We start from the raw sequence: 21989 nt of genomic DNA, 5'->3' as shown, positions 1-21989 counted from the left end.
TTATCAATGAGTAGATTTTCACCTAAAATAATTCCCTTAAGTAAAGGGGAAATTATGTAACATCAATACAGACTTCCTTCATTTTGCCTGTTTAAAGAACCTTTCTTATAAGGCAAGGGAAAAATATTTTAATTGTTCTTTCAGTTACACATTGTCTTAAGTCATAATCTAAATACAGATTAGTTGGCTGGTAATTATCCACCAAATTTTGGCTATATGGCCAGAAAAGTTATTAAGGGCAAATGAAATCCTATTTCCAACTCTTGCCTCAGTTTCCAGTGTCTGGGTGGACATATAATTTAGAAAATGCTTTGCCACTCAGTAGGCCTTCATAGTCTGGTCTGAGCAGAGAGGAAACGCACAAGGTCATAAGAACTCATCTATCAGCATTGGAATCTCCAGAGTGTGGCCAAGGGCAAAGCTCTGTTAGTGGACAAAGATCCTTAGTTCTCACCCTGCAGAGTAGGGCGCTGGAGGATTTTGCCCATCTCAGCCCCACTCACACCATATGCTAGTGAATGAATTCTTAAAGACAAAAGGCATCTTGCAATCCTTTTAATAAAATCTGGACTGTGGGGAAACAAGACAATGAATGGGTGAACTTTTCAAATAAAAAAGGGCCTTTGGCTGCTTTCAAGAAATTTAAAAAAAAATGCATAAATGGCCTATTTGGGTTTATACCGTGCTAAATGTTGTGCCAAAATTGTAAAGACAATAGAAACTGCCTTGTTTCTCATGGACAAATACCAGTTGTGCAGTCATATTACAGCAGAGTGGTGGCTTCAGGGGTCAAATAATCAGAGACTAGGCCGTCGGAACGAGCTGCTCCTCCTTGCTCTCATTGTTTGCCTTATCCACGGAAACAAACTGCAATTCTCTTTTCCTGAGTTAGATGATATTTCAGTATATTCATACTTTGTCTACTTTGTTTAATAAATCCTTTTATTTAAGGATTTCCCAAATTAATGCTAAATAGAAAAAGAGTATCAAAAAGGTAAATATTTTCCTCCTGAATCTAATCTTTTATTAATCAGCATACATGTTATTCCAAATATATACATGTAGATCACCAAATATATATGTGCATAGAATGTATAAATACACATATATTATACATGAATGATTTATTACAGAAATATCAGTGTTTCTAGATTACACTGCATACTTGATGAGCTGTCATTAGTGCAGAAAGGATACACAGCTTTTCAACAAAAGAAAAGAATGAGGCTGCCAGAGTGTTGCAGTGGTTTGGGTTTTTTTTTTTTTTCCAGCATCCATCCCTGCCAATCTCTGCACTGCCAGTAGGGAAAACCATATCCATGGCAACCAACCGTACCATTCCAACCCACATCAATGACGCCTCCAATCTAAACTGTCAAATATTCTATGCACATCATGTAAAATAGGTCTCTTTCCCCTTATACCTCTGTGCATCTCGTTTCCGTGGCTACATGTTTATGCAAATGAGAATTGTCCTTTCTCTCTCAGGTTGATTGAACACTGAATTTGTTTTGCACCTTGGCAATGCAAAGCCATGCTGTCTTGCCACCTGGTCTACCACATAATTGCAAAAAATTACATTATAATGATAACTGTCCCCAAATTAGCCTGATAACACCATCTACCTGCCTCGTGAGCGAAAGAAACAGTGTGCAATAAAGAAGGATGTTAAAACAGAGTCGAGATAGGGGAATAATGTTTAATTGGCTCTCCAGAGTCTACTAATTTTCAGAATTGGAAACCTAGTGTTTGATTTGTTCTTTTTAGTCAGTGAGAAGAAAAAATATCCTTCATAAATTCTGAATGACAAATTTGCCCGTCCTTTTTTGCATGTGGCTCCAGCATCCCAGGGAATCTAAAGTGTCATTTCCTTTCTGGAAGAAAGGAAGCACAAAACATGCTAGGTATGTACTCTAAATTTTCACTCAGTATCAGCTCCAGCTATAAATTTCTCCCAATCCCTCTATCTCCCTCATCCTTTTTCCCCAACCCCTTCCCAATGCTAGATCAGTACCTTTCTTTTAAAAATTAAGATGCAAGGTTTTTTCTGGATGGTGCACATTAAAATAAAATAAAGCCAGGATCTAAACTGATTACCTTTTCCCCTCCCTCATCTCATTTAATCTATTGCTTCTCACTAGATTATATCCTATAAATAATTTTTGTGGTGATGGTGATGGTAGTAGTTTATTTTTCATAAAAATCACATTTTGCAAATAATAAAAACAACTGCTTTTTATTTAGTTCATTTAAAATTATAACTTACATTGATAATGGTGACTTTAAAGACTTTTTTCTCATATTGTTTTTTTTTTACAAAAGAGATAAAAGGAAAGATGGATAGATCAAAATGTAGTATGTAATATGTTTCCCTAGGATGTAAATGACAAAATAGAAGATATTAGATTTTTTTTTTTTTTACTGTGCTGTTCAACTTGTAGGATCTTAATTCCCCAATCAGGGACGGAACCTGGGCCCCAGTAATTCAAGTGTCTGAGTCACAATTCCCGAGTGGCTCAGATGGTAAGGAATCTGCCTGTAATGCAGGAGACCTGTGTTTGATTGCTGGGTCAGAAAGATCCCCTGGATAAGGGAATGGCAGCCCACTCCAGTTCTCTTTCCTGGAGAGTTCCATTGACTGAGACCCTAGTGGGCTATAGTCCATGGGGTTGCAAAGAGTCAGACACAACTGAGCGACTTTCACTGAATCCTAACCACTGGACTACCAGGGAATTTTCACTAGACTCTATTATGATGAATGTTGAGGATATATTTTACTTTTCCTCCTCCTTAACATTTCTCTCCTTGCAAAATAAATCTTTCATTATTTTTAAAAAATGGAACAAGTTTTTACAATCTCATGAGATTTCTGTCTCAGATTGATCTTCTGGACTTTGTCATAAGGGCTCAGAGTCACCTTTGTAGGGGCTTCCCAGGTGTATCAATGGTAAAGAGCCCGCCTGCCAATGCAGGAGTTGTAGTAGACACAGGTTTGATCACAGGGTCGTGAAGACCCCCTGGAATAGGAAATGGCAACCTGTTCCAGTATTCTTGCCTGGAAAATTTCTTGGACAAAAGAACCTGGTGATACAGTCCATGGTGCCACAAAGAATCAAACACGACTGAATACATACAGGTGAGGGAGAAGCAAAGGTTACAAACATGGGCAGGATCCCTTTTCAGACTAAAAGTTCATGTGTTCATGTGTTCTAGTCAAAACTTTAAAAAACAAAGTTTCCAAAGCCAGATTCTTCATGTATCTGATTCCTCAAACTCTGCCTACCTTGTCCAGCCAAAGTCCCAACTTTCTCCCAGACTAAGAGTGTAACAAAGTGAAGACTCCCTTCTCTATCTCTCTATCAGGGTTGTTTCCGCATTTCATTAGATGCCATCTCCTGTTGGTGAAGTAAAGTGAAGTCACTCAGTTGTGTCCGACTCTTTGCAACCCTGTGGACTGTAGCCTGCCAGGCTCCCCCGTCCATGGGATTCTCCAGGCAAGAGTACTGGAGTGGGTTGCCATTTTCTCCTCCAGGACTTGCTATCTGACAAGATTGTAAACTCTGGGTCAGAGTTGAGGAAAAATATTTCATATGATTCGTTTGTATTTTCTATTAAAGTGAATATTTTGCTCAGTTTAATTCAGTATCAAGTCTTGATTGTTCCAGGGTTTTAGGCTGAGACATTCAGGCCGGGAACAGCTAATAAAGATGCTTCCGATCAGGGCAGGAGATGAGAAATCAACTTTAATTGTGTTCACTGTGTTCAAGAAATCACATCAAATGTTTTACATATGAACAATAATCTATCCCTTGTTAAAATTTACTTTTAAATAACAGATTATATTTTTTAAAATCAATAAAATTTGAGAGAGAAAAGATAACGTCCTTAATAATTCTGTTTGATTGTTACATCTCTGCCAATAATCTTGTTTCCTGAACGATGTTGTTGGATCTTTGGGGACTTACTAAGGATGTGGAAGAGCTAATTTTAGAAAGCTTCCAATAAAATGGATGATAAATATACATAAACACAGATGATGCTAGCAGTTAAAATCTATGCCTCAGTATCAATTATGACTGTTAATAGAATTATTCCAATGAATTTACCAAATGTAATATATAAAATTTCTAAGTATTTTGGAAGGCTAAAAAAGAAAATGATCATTAGCGTTATGTTCTAGGGAAAAAAGTATGGATGAATAGTTTGAATCAGTTTCACCTGAGGAGGACAAATATTGCAAAGCCTGGCTTTTTCATAGTCAGTTTTTTAAAACCTGTGGTTTGTGCATTTGGACTGTCCTGACTCAGTCTCAAGGATGGAGCTTTTTCTTCCTCTAAATAGCCTTTCTCTGGGCATAAGAAATTATCTATTGGAATCTCATTCTATTTAACCATCCCTTGCCAATTCACCTTATTTTCTCTTTAACTTTGTCTATGTATATAAGGTGGAAATGAAGAAATAAAACATTTATCTGCAAACTGTGAAGACCCAAAAGATTTGTCTGAATTCAACAAAAATAGGGAGTGAAATAGTGAAAAGTAGTGAATAGTGAAAAAAAAATAGGGAGTTTATGCAAACAGCTAGAAATTGCCTCAATTCTCTTATGCTAGATTTCTCTTATGAGCTTCTCCCCTTAGAATCAATGGAAAGAAAAAGAACAAACAAACAAAATTTGTCAATAAGAGCACCTATCTCCGTGCTAAATAATAATGCTATTAACAAATGAATTTGTTATGTCATGTCCAACTCTTTGCAACCCCCTGGACTATAACCCACCAGGCTCCTCTGTCCATGGAATTCTCCAGGCAATAATACTGCAGTGGATAGCCATTCCCTTCTCCAGGGGATCTTCCTGACCCAGGATTTGAACCTAGGTCTCCTACGTTACAGGTGGACTTCACTGTCAAAGCCACCAGGGAAGCTCTATTATCAAATAAATAATAGTAAATTATTATGAGACACTATGTTGCAAGTACTGTTTTAAACCTGTTACATAATTTGAGTTATTTACTCCTCACAAGTTTTATAAGTAGGTACAATTGTTTGTCTTATTTTACAGATGAGAAAACTGAGGCCTAGAGGGATACTCAGAATTATACATCTAGGAAGTAGTGGATCTCTCCAGACTAGAAAATCTTTCTAAAGTCTCCAGAGTGTTAATCTTTTCACTTCTATGCTGTATGACCTTTTGAGAAATATTTTTATTCTCAATTTTCACAATAAAGTTGTATCAGTCAGAATCTCTTAAAAGTGTAATATTCCAAAATTCTGTCTTCATAACTCAAATTCCCTTTCATTTAATCTTTCAAAGCATGAAATTGAATCTTCTCTTGGGGAGAAAAAGCCCTTTCTAAAAGACTTCAAAATTGGAAATGTTACTTTTAATGCCAGCAATGATTTAGAAGACCGGGGGTGATTTTTTTTTAATATCCAGACAAATGTTCATTCATTCATTCAGTTAGTTAGAGATATTGGACACTAACTAAGTGCCAGCACTCTTCTTGGCTCTGAGGATTCTGCAGTGAACAAAAGAAAGCTCATGCCCTTGCGAGACTCACATTCTAGTAGGAGGAGAAACTACAGAATAGTGTAGGATAGAATAAATAGAATGCAACACAACAGAATGCAACAGCATAAAAGTGAAATGGTAAGAAATATAGTAAAGGAAAATTAAACAGGGATAAAACAGGGGTAAAAAAAAAACGAAAGAAAAGGAGCTACTCTTTTATTAGGCCAGAAAAGGTCTGTTTGGTAAAGGGATATTTTGTCAGACTCAGATAAAGGGGAGGAGAGAGCTCAGAAGTGGGAGCCAGCTTGTAAGGATTGTTAGGATGACTGGCAGAAGGAAGAGGGAGCTGCTTTAGGAGGCAGTTGGTCTGATCATGGAGAAGCTTGAAGGAAATTTTTATGTATGCTCGCCTTTACTCTAAGAGAGCTAGAAAGCTGTCCAGCAGTTTTCAGCAGAGCAGTGATAGGAAATGACTTTTTTTGTAAAAGGCTCACTCTGACTCAGAGTGAAATATGGAAGTTTGGGTGAAATCACGGAGCCTAGTTCAACAGTCCTGTATCATCCCAAGCAATAGCTGATGGTGGCTTATACCAGGGTAGTAGGGCATGACTTGTGAGAAGACATTTTTAAAATTGTAAACTATAGGATTGATGATATATTAGATGTGGACTGTGAGAAAAATAGAGGGTAAAAGTGACTCGATTCTGTTATAGAATGAAGTAGTTTTATGCTTAGATGAGAAATTTCCTGTAGGTAAAAACTAAATATTTGAGATTCGTTAGAAGTTGTTACACAGTTAAAATTCTTCTCAAACTACCTGAATTTTTAGGTTCAGTTTAAAACACTTGTTGGTCGTTACTTCTCATGCGATTAAGTTTCTGAGATACCCAACTGTACGTGGAAGATCCAACTTGATAAGCCAGTAAAGTTCTCTAACTTAGAAACTCTAGTCCTCCTCTTAGAAATTCTCTTTTTGCCATCTCTCAAGTCTCAAATCTTCTCTCCTTTTATCCTACTTGTTAAGCCATTCTCTCTTAGTCCTTTTCACAGGTTTCTCTTCTTTGGTATTTAACTCTCAGTTCCTTCTTTGTATTTTGTTGCAGGCTCTCTTTTCATACTCACCAACCTCTCTACTTGGACCAACTTCAAGGGCAAAAAAGCTTTGTTTATGAGCCTGATTCTAATGACATCAAATTATCTAATCCTATACTATAAAGTGTGGTAGCGACTAGCTACATGTGCTTTTTGAGCACTTGAAATGTGACTAGTCCAAATTAAGAAGTGCTGTAAGTGTAGAATACACATTGAGTTTTGAAGGTGTAGATTAAGAAAGAACATAAATTATCTTCATAATTTTTGTATTTGGTACAGGTTGAAATGGTTATTTTTGATATACTGGTTAAATAAAACATATTATTTAAATTGATTTCGTATCTCTTTTACTTTTTTAGTGTTAGCTACTAGTGTTTTCAAAGTTAGAAATGTTCCTCACATTGCATTTTTGTTGAATAGTGTTGCTGTGATCATTGGTCTCTCTTAAGCATCAGACTTAGCCCAAACCTGAAATACAGTGTGTTAGTGAATATACTGAATAAGTAAATATGTGTATAAAACAAAAACTTCTGATAAATTAGCATACATCTCACAAGAATTGTACAAGAATTCTGTTAAACAAAATTTTCTTGAGAAATATTAGGAACTATGTGCTTATGTAGAGACAACTACCATGTTTTGAATGGGAGAACTTTTCTAAAAAGTCAGCTGCTCCTAAGATGACCTATATATTAATATTTGAGAAAACTGCTGTCAAAATCCTTACTATTTTTCTATAGAATTCAACCAAATGATCTTAAATTTTAACTGGAAAATTAAACAAGGAATAATGAATCAAGAAAGACTTGAAACAGAATAATTACAGGACATCTTTCACAAACGTTTAAGAAAATGTTTTGGTGTGGTTCAGTTGCTAAGCCATGTCCAATTTTTTGCGACCCCATGGACTGCAGCATGCCCAGTTCCTTTGTCCTCCACTGTCTCCCAGAGTTTGCTCAGACTCATGTCCATTGAGTCCATGATGCTATCTAACCGTCTAATCCTCTGCCACCCCCTTCTTATTTTGCCTTCAATTTTTCCCAGCATCAGGGTATTTTCCAATGAATTGGCTCTTCACATCAGTGGCAAAAGTATTGGAGCTTCAGTTTCAGCATCAGTCCTTCCCATGACCAGTCAGGACTGATTTCCTTTCGGATTGACTGGTTTGATTTCCTTGCAGTTCTGGAGACTCTTAAGAGTCTTCTCCAGCACAATTCAACAGCTTCAGTTCTTTGGCACTCAGCTTTCTTTAAGGTCCAATTCTCACATCCATACATGACTACTGGAAAAACTATAGCTTTGACTATACAGACCTTTGTTGGCAAAGTGATATCTCTGCTTTTTAATATGCTGTCTAGGTTGGTCATAGCTATCCTTCCAAGGAACACGCATCTTTTAATTTCATGGCTGCAGTCACCTTCTTGGTGATTTTGGAGCCCAAGAAAATAGTCTGTCACAGTTTCCATTGTTTTCCCATCTATTTGTCATGAAGTGATGGGATCGGATGACATGATCTTTGTTTTCGAATGTTGAATTTCAGGCCAGTCTTTTCACTTTCTCTTTCATCCTCATCAAGAGGCTCTTTGGTTCCTCTTCGCTTTCTGCCACTAGAGTGGTAACATCTGCATAGCCGAGGTTGTTGATGTTTCTTTCAGCAATCTTGATTCCAGCCTGTGAGACATCCAGCCTGCCATTTAGCCTGAGGTACTCTGCATATAAGCTAAGTAAGCAGGGTGACAGTACAGGAAAGGAGTTGTACTCCTTTCCCAGTTTGGAACAAGTCCATTGTTCCATGTCCGGTTCTAACCGTTGCTTCTTGACCCACATACAGATTTCTCAGGAGATAGGTAAGGTGGTCTGGTATTCCCATCTCTTTAAGAATTTTCCACAGTTCATTGTGATCCACGCAGAGATTTTAGCATAGTCAGTGAAGCAGAAGTGGATATTTTTCTGGAATTCCTTTACTTTCTCCATGATCCAGATGTTGGCAATTTGATCTCTGGTTCCTCCTCCTTTTTGAAACCTCTCTCATACAATCTGGAAGTTCTCGGTTCATGTACTGCTGAAGCACACATTATAAAGCTTCAAAATTTAAAGTCATATGAAGCTTGTGACAAAACAGATCAATGTAACAGAACAACAAGTTCAGATACAGAGAAAACTACAAGCAAGAATTTAGTTTATAATTAAAATGGCATTTAAAAGCAGGGAGGAAAAGGTGTACAATTTTATAAAAATTATTGTGGAAACCAATTAACCACCTGACAAAATAGATTTAGAGCCCTAATCCACACCTTAAAGTAAAATTAATTATCTGAATGGATTAAATATAAATACAAATAATGAAATTTAAAACTACTAGTAGAAAACATGGTCCATATTTATAGGTGAAGAAAATCCTTTAAGGCCCCAGGCAAAAATGGAAAGATCTAGTTAAATAATTTAAGACATTTGAATGGAGAAAAATACCGCATTCCAAGTGAAAAAAGCAAATTATAAGAAGGAAAAATATAACGATATGTGACAGAAAGGGGTCAATGTCTTTAAAACATAGAAAGCTTACAAACTGGTAACAAACAGAACATATAACCAGGTAGGAAAGTGAGTGAAGGATATGAACAGGCAAGGTACAAAATCGAAAATATAAATGATTCATAATATATGATAGAAATATTTTATCTTACTAGTAATCATGACCATGAACAAAAGCCAGATAGACTCTCCATTCTCATCAGCTATCAGACTGTCAAAGAGTCAAAGAAGGAAAATGCCCCATACAGCTGAAACTGAAAAAAATAAGCTCTCAGATTCAGAAGTAAAATTAGTAGAAACTTTCTGAAGTGTAATTGGAAGCAATGTATTTAATTCAGAAATTCCACTTTCAAGAATTTGTTTCAATAATCAGATGGAGTCATAAAAATGTGAGCTATATTTTTTACACTATTATTTATAATAGGGAAAAAGTGAAAATAATTTAAATGTGCTGCCATACGTTATTGCTTGAATAATTCATGTAACTATAAAGTGGAATTCTATCCAATCATCACGAAGTGAAAGTAGAGTTGTTCTGACTGCTTGTGACCCCATGGACTATACTGTACCTGGAATTCTCTAGTCCGGAATACTGGAGTGGGTAGCCGTTCCCTTCTCCAAGGGATCTTTCCCAACCCAGGGATTGAACGCAAGTCTCCCACATTGCAGGCCGATTCTTTACCAGCTGGGCCACTAGGAAAGCCAGAGAATACTGGAGTGGGTAGTTGTTTCCTTCTCCAGGCAATCTTCCCAACCCGGGAGTCAAACCCAGGTCTCCTGCATTGCAGGCAGATTCTTTACAGCTGAGCCACCAGGAAAGCCTAAGAATACTGGAGTGGGTGGCCTATCCCTTCTTCTGAGCTACCAGGAAAGCCCAGTTATCACAGATGATGATATTAATCTATACTGATCAATATTTTGATGATATGTTGCTAAATGTTAAAGGTAGTTTTCAAAACATTTATTTCTTTTATGGTCCTACTTTAAAGATACATTGATTTCACCTATACACATTGAAACTAAACTAGAAAAAATATTCTCAAAAATGTTATTAGTGGTTATATGTGAATGATAGTAATGCCAATAGTGGAAATATGGCTAGTAGTGGTACTGGTGGTAGTATTGTGAGTAATTTTTTCTTGATTTTGTTACTTCTATTATTTCTACATTAACGTGGAAAATTTAAAAAAAATTTTAAATGTAAAAAAACCAAATACATATCTTGAAATACATGTCTTGATATATAGCAACACAAGAAGTCTTAGACCAGGTGCTAAGTTTATAAGAGTGCACATGTGTTTCTTTCTACTTTCTTTCACAGTGATGCCTCATGTCTATAGCAGCCCAGCTATATAGGTGCTTACACTGGAGCGTTTAGTCTTCCAGTTTAGCCCTGTCTGCAGAGAGCAAGCTCTACCATGCTAACCCTCGGGAAAACATGGAGGTGTTTTGCCGTTGTCCCACACTGGGTGCCTGAGCTCCAAAGAAAGATTTTTCCTTCATTCCTTACAAAAAATCCCACATGCGCTTGTTACAGCCTGGCCCACCTTACTCTGGGAGGGGCGCTTGCCCTTAAGTCCTCTTATTACTAAAAACAGCATGAGTTGTGCTCATTTGAATAGACATTTATGTACTTAGTTTCCAAAAAACCTTGGAGCTATGTTGGGTACTTTCATCTCATTCCTTCCCACATGTTAGGAAAATAAGTTTTAGAGGATTTACATGCCTTTCCCAAGGTGGCAACGTGAGAATTCAAACACACCTATTTTTCTTTCAAACCTGAGGATCTGTTTTATTTTATCACATAACCTTCCATACTCATTATAGAAGCCCATGGCCTTTAAATAACTAGAAAGAAGAGAAAACCAAGACACTTTGATTATAAAACATGATTGATATTAAATTATAAATAATTCACAAAATATTTTCCAGTTTTTATTTTGCCATAAGAAACAGCACAAAAGAGAAAAGAAAAAAAAAAAGAAAGGAAACATATTATTTAAATTCCCCAAACAGATTATTTTCTGAAAGTTACTTCTTGCCCAAGAAGATTTTTTTTTCAATTACTGATCAAATAAAGCTGGAATAAATACACTGTGAAATTGACTGATTTATGTGGATTACAGATGGTGTACCAGAAAGAAAATACTAAATTAGAGGAAAGCATATATGATATAGCGCTGCAAAGTGCGCCACTCATCTAGTTCATCTAGAATTCTTCAGATATAATGAAAATTATCATTATGTTTTTTAAAGTGATATGGCTCATAGCTTATAAGCTAAAAGAGGTGGAAAACGATCTAAAATATCTGTACAAGAAAGGTTAATAGCTAAATCTTTTATAAAAGCATAATTTGGTATAATATTTTTTCTAATTCTGAATGAGCCTCCTAGTGCATTAACGTCCAACCATGCAGCAGTGTCGTGCTCTCTAAACATCATTGTCAAAGTGTCCAATCAATTTGCTTGTATTATGAATCATGGCCTATTTTTATTGTTCTTCCACATCAACATTCAGCTAATGGACTTAAAGTCCATCTTATATATGTTAATCTAAAATTCTTCTACATACAGCCTCTGCAGAAATAACAGGAGGGCATGTCAGTCATGTTTGAAACCCAGCAGTTGCATACTCTGGGTCAATGCTAGATAGAGATTTTTCTAGGAATTAATGTAACTTTTCATTACGAATTGGATCCGGCATGTGCTCCTACGAATAGTCACATTTCTTTTTCTTGATTGATTCTTCAATTAGTTGTCAATGCAAGGTCAGTAGTTACTCCTCTCAGGTCCTCCAGCAATGGGAATTGTTCAAGAACCTGATGAAATGCTAATCAATTTTATGATATTTCATTTGTCTTCTTCATGCTTACAAAAGTTAATTGACCTACAGACCCATGGTTTTCTGTATACATTTTTTAATGAGTTTAAATATTTGTTCTCATTAAAATAATATGTTTTTAAAAGTTTGAAAACAAAAACACATAGTCACCACAGTAACAAAGCCATTATTTGTGTTTATTGTCTTTTAGTGTTTTCATTAATGAATCGTTACAAAGTAGTTTGTATTTTTAAAAATGTGTCTTAATCCTTTTCCCCACTTTGGCCCTTAGGTATATACATAATGGCAGGAATCATAGTTCTTGGTTCATGACAACATTCTCATTAGTGGCTCAAACATGTACTTTATTTGTAATGCTATAAATTCCCTAGTAAATTTACCACCATCCCCCCAAAAGCTGTGAGCTTGGTGATAACCTACCTCAAACACTACCTCCCCCATTTCTCCCTCTGCCTTCCTCCCACTGAAGATATCAGTCATTCAAAATTCCATTTTTATCATTCCCTACTGCATATATTTGAAATATACATGTTACATTACATATATTATAAATGTATATATTTCTCATATATATCCATATATAAATTATGAATTGTATTTATGGTTTATATTTTATTTCTGACTTTATAAAGAGTTTAGTATCCTGAATGTAATCTTTTAGAATCAACTTTTTAAATTTAATAAGCTTATAACAAAGACATTTAAAAATTTTTATTTATTTATTTATCTGGTTGAATCAGGTCTTAGTTGTGACACACAGGATCTCCATTGTGTCATGTGGGATCCTTCACTGAGGCGCATAGACTCTCTGATTGCGGCGTGCAGGCCTGGTAGATTCAGCTCGTGGGCCTAGTTGCTCTGCAGCAGGTGGGATCTTAGTTCTCTCACCAGGGATCAAACCCATGTCCTCTTCATTGCAAGGCAGATTCTTAACCACTGAACCACAAAGGAAGTCTGTAAGACTTCTGCATTATGTTGTCTATCACTCTATGTCATTCATTTTGCCTCTGACTGTACCACTAATCTTTCTCATCTAGGCCCACTTGGATGGACATTTGGGTTGCCGTCAATGCAGTCTTTATAACTATCAGTAGCAGTAGTTTCAGTTGTTGTTCAGTAGCTAAGTTGTGTGACTCTTTGTGACCCCATGGGCTGCAGTACACCCAGCTTCCCTGTCTTCACTGCCTTCCTGGAATTTTCTCAAACTCATGCCCATTAAGTTGGTAATACCATCCAACTATCTCATTCTCTGTTACCCCTTTCTCCTCCTGTCCTCAATCTTTCCCAGCATCAGGGTCTTTTCCAGTGAGTTGGCTCTTCACATCAGGTGGCCAAAGTATTGGAGCTTCAACTTCAGTATCAGTCCTTCCAATGAATATTCAGCATTGGTCTTTAGGATTGACTGGTTGGATTTCCTTGCAGTCCAAGGGACTCTCAAGAGTCTTCTCCAATACCACAGTTCAAAAGGAATAGTTCTTAGGCACTCAGCCGTCTTTATGGTCCAACTCTCACATCCATACATGACTACTGGAAAAACCACAGATGTGACTTATACAGACCTTTGTCAACAAAGTGATGTCTCTGCTTCTTAATATGCTGTCTAGGTTTGTCATAGCTTTTCTTCCAAGGAGTGAGCGTCTTTTAGTTACATGTTTGCAGTCATTGTCTGCAGTGATTTTGGAGCCCAAGAAAATAAACTCTACCACTGTTTCCACTTTTTCCTCATCTATTTGCCATGAAATGATGGGACTGGATGCCATGATCTTAGTTTTTTGAATGTTGCATTTTAAGCCAACTTTTTCACTCTCCTCTTCCATCCTTTAGTTCCTTTTCCCTTTCTGCCATTAGAGTGGTATCATCTGCATATCTGAGGTTGTTGATATTTCTCCAGATAATCTTCATTTTAGTGTGTGAGTCATCCAGCCTGGCATTTCACATAATGCACTGTATATGTAAGTTAACTAAGCAGGATAACAATATATAGCCTTGATGTACTTCTTTCCCCATTTGGAACCAGTCCATTGTTCCATGTCTGTTTCTGTTGCTTCTTGATCTGCATATAGGTTTCTCAGGAGGCAGGTAATGTCTGGTATTCCCATCTCTTTAAGAATTTCCCACAGTTTGTTGTTTACCACACAGTCAAAGGCTTTGGCATAGTCGATGAATCAGAAATAGGTATTTTTCTGAATTCCCTTGCTTTTCCTATGATCCAGCAGATGTTGACAATTTGACCTCTGGTTCCTATGCCTTTTCTAAATCCAGGTTGTACATCTGGAAGTTCTCGGTTCATGGATTTTGAGCATTACCTTGCTACCATGTGAAATGAGCACAATTGTATGGTAGTTTGAACATTCTTTGGCTTTGTCTTTCTTTGGGATTGGAATGAACTGCCCTTTTCCAGTCCTGTGGCCACTGCTTAGTTTTCCAAATTTGCTAGCATATTGAGTGCAGCACTTTAACAGCATCATCTTTTAGGATTTGAAATGGTTTAAGTGGATTTCTATCATCTCCACTAGTTTTCTTCATAGTAATGCTTCCTAAGGCCCACTTGACTTCACACTCCAGTATATCTGGCTCTAGGTGAGTGATCACACCATCATGGTTAATCAGGTCATTAAAACCTTGTTTGTATTGTTCTTCTGTGTATTCTTGCCACTTCTTCTTAGTCACTTCTGCTAGGTCCTTAGACATGGTCAAACAGGAGATGGCAAGAGAGAGTAAACAGTGACATTTTAGGAATCAGTGAATTATAATGGATAGGAATGGTGAATTTAATTCAGTAGTTTCAGCAGTCTTGTGATATTCCACCAATTTCCTTAATCTGTCCTCTATTTTTCAGTTATATCTAAATCCATGTTGTATTGATCAAGGTTGCAGTGAGCACAGTTATACTATAGATTTTCTATATTAGAGCTAGACCTTAGATAACTTGAAATTTAATTATTAGATCAAAAGATATGACATAATAGATATTTCCAACTTGCATTCTAAAGGATAACTCCACCAGCAATTATACAATTATTACCTCTCCATATACACTGCCTTATCCATTTTTTTTTTGTTAATTTAAGAAATAGTTTTGTTTTTGTCCCCACTGACTCAATTTTGACATGTTATAGACCTTCAACTCTGGAAACTTCTGATCTAATAATTTTTGTTTTACAGAACACAAAGTTAAGGCATTAAGAGTAAAATAATAGTTTGTAATCTAGTGTGAAAGTATAGTTTGAAATTCTGCATAGAATATATTACCACTGAGTCTTGCTTATTCTTACTAGAGTGGTTCTCCACTTGCAAATACTGAAGCTGAAGCTCAGAGAAAATGAATAACCTTTCTAAAATTATATAGTTAATTTTCTGTCACACTGTGTTGTTTCCTGGCTGGTCAAATATGATTGCTTATGAACCATCATAAATTTTCATTTCATTTTTATTTTGAATGATTTCTTCTCTCAATTCCTATAGAATTTATAATCCTGGCCTTACAATATAGTACTTGAACATGCATCTGTTGTTCTTGTTGTTTTTATTAAAAATGGTCTTTCCTTGCTGGTTATTCTCCCTTGAATTAACCCCTCACAGTATGGGGCAAAGTGCTAAGCCTAGAGTAGTTTGTTAATATGGACATGCTGAGCTGATCTGTCAGAACTTATGGTCTTTCCAACATTGGAGACACTTCCTTGCCTCTACGTCAAAGTATTATTAGTCAAATAGTTTTGATATCTTACTTTCAACACACACTTTTTCATATTCCCTGTGTTTAACAGTACTCAGTTCAGTTCAGTTCAGTTCAGTCACTCAGTGGTGTCCGACTCTTTGCCACCCCATGAATTGCAGCACGCCAGGCCTCCCTGTCCATCACCAACTCCCAGAGTCTACTCAAACTCATGTCCATCGAGTCGGTGATGCCATCCAGCCATCTCATCCTCTGTCGTCCCCTTTTCCTTCTGCCCCCAATCCCTCCCAGCATCAGGGTCTTTTCCAATGAGTCAACTCTGCGCATGAGGTGGCCAAAATACTGGAGTTTCAGCTTCAGCATCAGTCCTTCCAATGAACACCCAGGACTCATCTCCTTTAGGATGGACTGGTTGGATCTCCTTGCAGTCCAAGGGACTCTCAAGACTCTTCTCCAACACCACAGTTCAAATGCATCAATTTTTTGGTGCTCAGCTTTCTTCACAGTCCAACTCTCACATCCATACATGACCACTGGAAAAACCATAGCCTGGACCAGACGGACCTTTGTTGGCAAACTAATGACTCTGCTTTTTAATATGCTATTCAGGTTGGTCATAACTTTCCTTCCAAGGAGTAAGCGTCTTTTAATTTCATGGCTGCAGTCACCATCTGCAGTGATTTTGGAGCCCAAAAAAATAAAGTCTGACACTGTTTCCACTGTTGCCCCATCTATTTCCCATGAGGTGATGGGACCAGATGCCATGATCTTAGTTTTCTGAATGTTAAGCTTTAAGCCAACTTTTTCACTCTCCTGTTTCACTTTCATCAAGAGGCTGTTTAGTTCCTCTTCACTTTCTGCCATAAGGGTGGTGTTGTCTGCATGTCTGAGGTTATTGATATTTCTCCCCACAATCTTGATTCCAGCTTGTGCTTCTTCCAGCCCAGCGTTTCTCATGATGTACTCTGCATATAAGTTAAATAAGCAGGGTGACAGTATACAGCCTTGACGTACTCCTTTTCCTATTTGGAACCACTCTGTTGTTCCATGCCCAGTTCTAACTGTTGCTTCCTGACCTGCATACAGGTTTCTCAAGAGGCAGGTCAGGTGGTCTGGTATTCCCACCTCTTTCAGAATTTTCCACAGTTTATTGTGATCCACACAGTCGAATGCTTTGGTGTAGTCAATAAAGCAGAAATAGATGTTTTTCTGAAACTCTTGCTTTTTTCGGTGTCCAGCGGATATTGGCAATTTGATCTCTGATTCCTCTGCCTTTCCTAAAACCAGCTTGAACATCTGGAAGTTCACGGTTCACGTATTGCTGAAGCCTGGCTTGGAGAATTTTGAGCATTACTTTACTAGCATGTGAGATGAGTGCAATTGTGTGGTAGTTTGAGCATTCTTTGGGATTGCCTTTCTTTGGGATTGGAATGAAAACTGACCTTTTCCAGTCCTGTGGCCACTGTTGAGTTTTCCAAATTTATTGGCATATTGAGTGCAGCACTTTCACAGCATCATCTTTCAGGATTTGAAATAGCTCAACTGGAATTCCATCACATCCACTAGCTTTGTTCGTAGTGATGCTTTCTAAGGCCCACTTGACTTCACATTCCAGGATGTCTGGCTCTAGGTGAGTGATCACACCATTGTGATTATCTGGGTCGTGAAGATCTTTTTTGTACAGGTCTTCTGTGTATGACATAATGCACATTGCTGTGCTTACATAATTCATATACATTTTTTCATGACCTAGAAATGATCCCATTCTTGGCCAATGGAAATGGTAATAGGGACTTTTTTTTCAGACTCACACACGGTGAGACCACTTGCCAGGCACTCACTGCACACAGTCATTCTCTTCTTAATTACCACAAGCACAGACAGTTGCTGTTCAGCCTAACTCATCCCTAACAAAGTAAACATATATTTAACACTTGATGACTAAAGTCAGTTATTTTACCCATCATAACTGCAAATTCTCACCCTTTTCCTCTACACTTGAAATCTGTTTCTGAATTGCCTGATCATTATGCTGCTGGGTTCGTTTTGCCCATTCTTAGAAACACTTGCCTATTTTTGTGGCCCTGTACAAAATTAGAGCCCTGGATGGGTCATTCATTGTATGTCCACACACTGGGAAAGTTTGTAAAGCAAATTCACATTTTCACTTCTGTCATACTCCTCCTGACCTCAGCCAGGAACAATTAGCTTTCCCTAGGTTTTATGAAATAAGAGTATGCCCATATATAACCTAGTCTCCCTTTTTCTCCTTCTGATGAGCAATTTCTTTGGCTATAGAAAGATGAATTTCACAGATTGATTAGACAAAAGATTGTCAGCCCCTCTTCCTGAGTATGTGACTGTAGAACCCAATGTTTGGTTAGTAAAACCCCTTGCTATATTAAACGCCTTCTTTTTCTGCAATCCTGACACTCTATGCATTTCCAGGAACATAGGTTGATGTTATGTTCACAAAAACAGGACTATGAGCCCTTTAACACACTCTTCTCAATGGTAAGCGTACTCTGCATTATAACACATAGTGAATTTTCTCAAGGACTTTTCCGTATTTTACAAACAAGGACTGAGGGTATTTGATAGATGTGGAATATGACTCAAAGTAAGCTGAAATAACCAACCTGAGGTCAAACAGCCAGTCCCTGGCCAATTTTGTTCAGAACCTTGACCTTTTAACTCTGTCTTTTGCTTTACATTATGTAGAATCCTTTTCTCCACCATGCAGCTAGGAATAAAAGAGCTTTAACAGGCATTTGAGAATGAATTGCTACCTCTTACACATCTTGGTATGTAAACCCTTAACTGTCAATGCTGAACAAGAGAATATCAAGGAAAGAAATTCAGTTGTATTGGAACACCATCCACAAATATCTCAAGAACTAGAGACAGCTTTAAACTGATAAGTCCTGGTACCTGTGAACTTTTTAATGGATTATGTGAGTTAAAATGTGGATTAATTTTGAAAGTAGTTGTTTGGCTCTTAAAACATATTTTTTGTCTGTTGAAATTTCGTGTGTCTGCTAATTATGTTCTTGGAAAAGAGTGGAAGAGAGAAAAAGCTACTTAAACCTTAATAGATTTAAACAATGATAATAATAGCACTACTTCAGCTACATCTCACATTGTTTCCATTGGAGAAAACATTTCAAGCCTCAGTCTCTCACACCGGGACCACTTCAGAAGCAGATGTGATTGTGGTGGTAGCAGGAGATACATAAGCAACAGGCCACGTGATAGAAAAGCTGGAAGTGGAACAGGTTTTAAAATTAGTATCTTGACTCTATTTCTTTAGGTTAAGTGGCCTTTTTCTATCTGTTTAATGAGGTCTGAATGGAGACCATCACCTATTCCTTGTACAGACCTGTGTTGTGTGCAAGAGAGAGAGATGTCTCTGCTGGTGGGACAGGACCCGGTGTAACATCCAGGAAGGAAGCGAACTTGAGAAGGGAGGACACACATGGCAAGTCTGGGTAAGGAATATCTTAATTTGTAGAAAACACACCACTCTGGGTCACAGTGAGAAGGAAAGCATATTGAATGACGAGCCATACTCATGCGAGTCCTTTAGCACTTAACTGGGGAGATTTGTTTTGATTCTTGGTTTTCACAAAGGCTGATATTATATTCAGTGATTTCTCAATGCCTTTTCAGATTTAAGATGCTACCCTGTGCTGCAGTGCACATAAACAGTCCAGTCCGAGGGAGGAGGCAAGCAAGAACCTGGCAGGGGCTTGGGTAGGTAATGAGGACCTGTGAAGAGAGTGCCTGCGGAACTTAGCAGGAGCCTAGCAAAATGAAATAGAGCTTGAGCTGGAGAGTGGGACTGGTAGCTGAGGTAGAAGCCACACGTGTTCAAACGTCATGCTTTTTAAACTGCTTCCAGGGTAGCTTTGTGAGTGTCAGAGTATTTAGCCAGACTACTTTCAACATTTTCTTGCCTCTGGTCAGAATTTAGCCTGCAGAATATGGGGGAGAAAAGGCATCAGATCATGTTGCACAACACTAGAAATTTACAAACTAGTTAGACCCTTCTCTTTTTTTCCTTGGGTCAACACCCTTTTGGTTTTGATTTTCCTCTTTTCTCCCACCCTACTGAAAATTACTACCATAGGAAGTCATTATTTCTGATGAAAACAAGTCATGGTCCTTGGATGTGATGGGGGAGCGGATAAGGCTGAGACTTACAGTCACACTGGGAGAGAGGAGAAGGTAGACCAGGCAGAAACTAAAAAAAATATGTTGAAAATCTAGTCTTAAGCCGAACATAATAGTAGATTATATAGTCTAACCACGTGAAGTTAGCATTCAATTTATTTAGCTGCTGAATGGAGATGCATACTATATATATCTAAGGATTAGAAATAGCTATTATAATAATTATTAATAATAATTTGTCTTTCTTATTCATGGCCTTGGAATATATAAATATATTGGCATATTATGCTGTGAATTATTGTGATGTTTCTCCTTGGTTCATGCTGACTTTGCAGACAGGGCTTTAGAAAATATTTTGTACACCTCTGAGATAAGAGAATTATTTATGGGAATTTATTGCATTGTTCTACCTGTAATATTCTTCAGTAGGTAGAGGATTGTGTATCAATTAAGATCAAGGTTTCAGAGATTTAAGTAAAGACATGTTGCAAAACAATTGTAAGAATAATCATATTACAAAGAAACAGAAGAAATGCATCAACATGGAAAATCATTTAAGTCTAGAAATACATTTCCCTCTAGAATTTAAATCTTTGATGAGGAGTTTTCTGTTTCCCTTTATGTGACTGAGATGCCTCCATGGCACACTCACAGGCAGTGATACTTAGATTCTACATGACTGAGCTTCATATTTAAAGGAAAAAGACCACATTTTAATAACAGGTTAAAGTAGATAAATGTTGCACTAAAATCTGAACTACAACCATAGACTTTCAGTGTAACAATGACCTCTGCCTATGTAAGTAGGAAGGACATTCAATAGGGGCGAAAGTAATTTTTCTCCTAGGTCAGTTGTTAGAAATTTCAACTCCTATTGAACTTGACATGAGTTGTAATATTAAAGAGAGATTTGGAATGGAAGATAGAAATATGAAACTAAGTTATAAAATGGAATTCATTTATACAATGGAGTATTTAAACATGAGAAATTTAAGAGCAAGGATTCTTAAAAAAGTTTTAATAAGTTAGATCTGAATTTTCAGTGCAGGGTGAGAATCAAAGTACGTATCATATAATTTGGATATTGGATCTGCAAGAAAGAGAAAATTAATATGTATTAAAAACCTAAGATAAACTTGATGCTATTAGGTCCTTACATGTTTATTAGTTTATTTTAATTCTCATTAAATCAATATTAATATTGAGAATATGGCAGACAAGAAAACTGAGATTCTAAATAATCAAGAAAGCATGTCTAAGATGATATGCTTTTAGTTCTAATTGCATGAAGCCGTGCTCCAAATCTCTGGTATGCACAGGACAATCTGAAATTGCTCATATGTTCTTTTAGACATCTTACTAGTTGAAATATTTGAAGAAGTTTAACTTTTGCAAAGATGAGGCTTCTGAAATTGCTCATGTTCTTTTAGACATCTTACTAGTTGAAATATTTGAAGAAGTTTAACTTTTGCGAAGATGAGGCTTCCATCTGTTAAACAAGCTTGTTAGTCAAGGTAAGTTTCATGCTTGGCCATTTGACCTTGGGTGGAGTTGGTCCTCCCTACGGATAAGAAAGACACTATACTGCGGTTCCCTCATCTATAAAACAGGCTCTGCATAACAGTAAAACCTTCCCGTAGGGTTGTTATGAGAGTGAAATGGCATGAAGTGTGTTAGGTGCTTTGAAAAGGGGTTGAAAAACAGGAAATGCTTAATTATTATCATTAATGTTTTGGTTATCTTCCAGATATTATATTGGTTTAAATGATCTATTTTAGATTACTGAAAAATGGGAGAAGTGCTTAAATAAAACACCCATGCTACTTGCTCTTGTAAAAGTTAAACCTCTTAAAAGAAAAGTTAGGACTATTGCCAAAGTGTTGTCATAGGTAGTGATCAAAAAGAGAGCTCAATCATTCTATTTCAGATCCCTGCTAAACCCAGATAACAAAGATGTTGGAAAGATTTCAAGTAAAATTAGATAGAAGATTATGAAGTATTGTGTCAACACACTGCATATATTGAGGATTGAAAAATGATCCAGTAATTATGTCACATTTACTTGATACTGTTAAACAGATTTTGAACACTTAAAAATTATTTTGCACTATTTTTTACTTTAACTTCCTTAATGCCTCAGCTGGATGCATATGGCAACGTAACTC

The 21989-nt window shown here is 37.0% G+C and overlaps 1 long non-coding RNA gene across 1 annotated transcript in view; it reads left to right on the top strand.

The window, feature by feature from the left end:
- Positions 1-19403, top strand: part of LOC139034460 (uncharacterized) — a 109758-nt gene extending 90355 nt beyond the window's left edge. The window contains exons 3-4 of the long non-coding RNA XR_011486986.1: positions 19029-19139; positions 19321-19403. This is a non-coding gene — a long non-coding RNA (uncharacterized lncRNA). The remainder of the gene's footprint in view (positions 1-19028; positions 19140-19320) is intronic.
- Positions 19404-21989: the final 2586 nt, after the last annotated feature.

Source organism: Odocoileus virginianus, chromosome 3, assembly GCF_023699985.2.
Source record: "Odocoileus virginianus isolate 20LAN1187 ecotype Illinois chromosome 3, Ovbor_1.2, whole genome shotgun sequence".
NCBI lineage: Eukaryota > Metazoa > Chordata > Mammalia > Artiodactyla > Cervidae > Odocoileus > Odocoileus virginianus.
The sequence above is the reverse complement of the archived record's forward strand: the minus strand, read 5'-3'. Positions and strand labels throughout refer to the sequence as shown.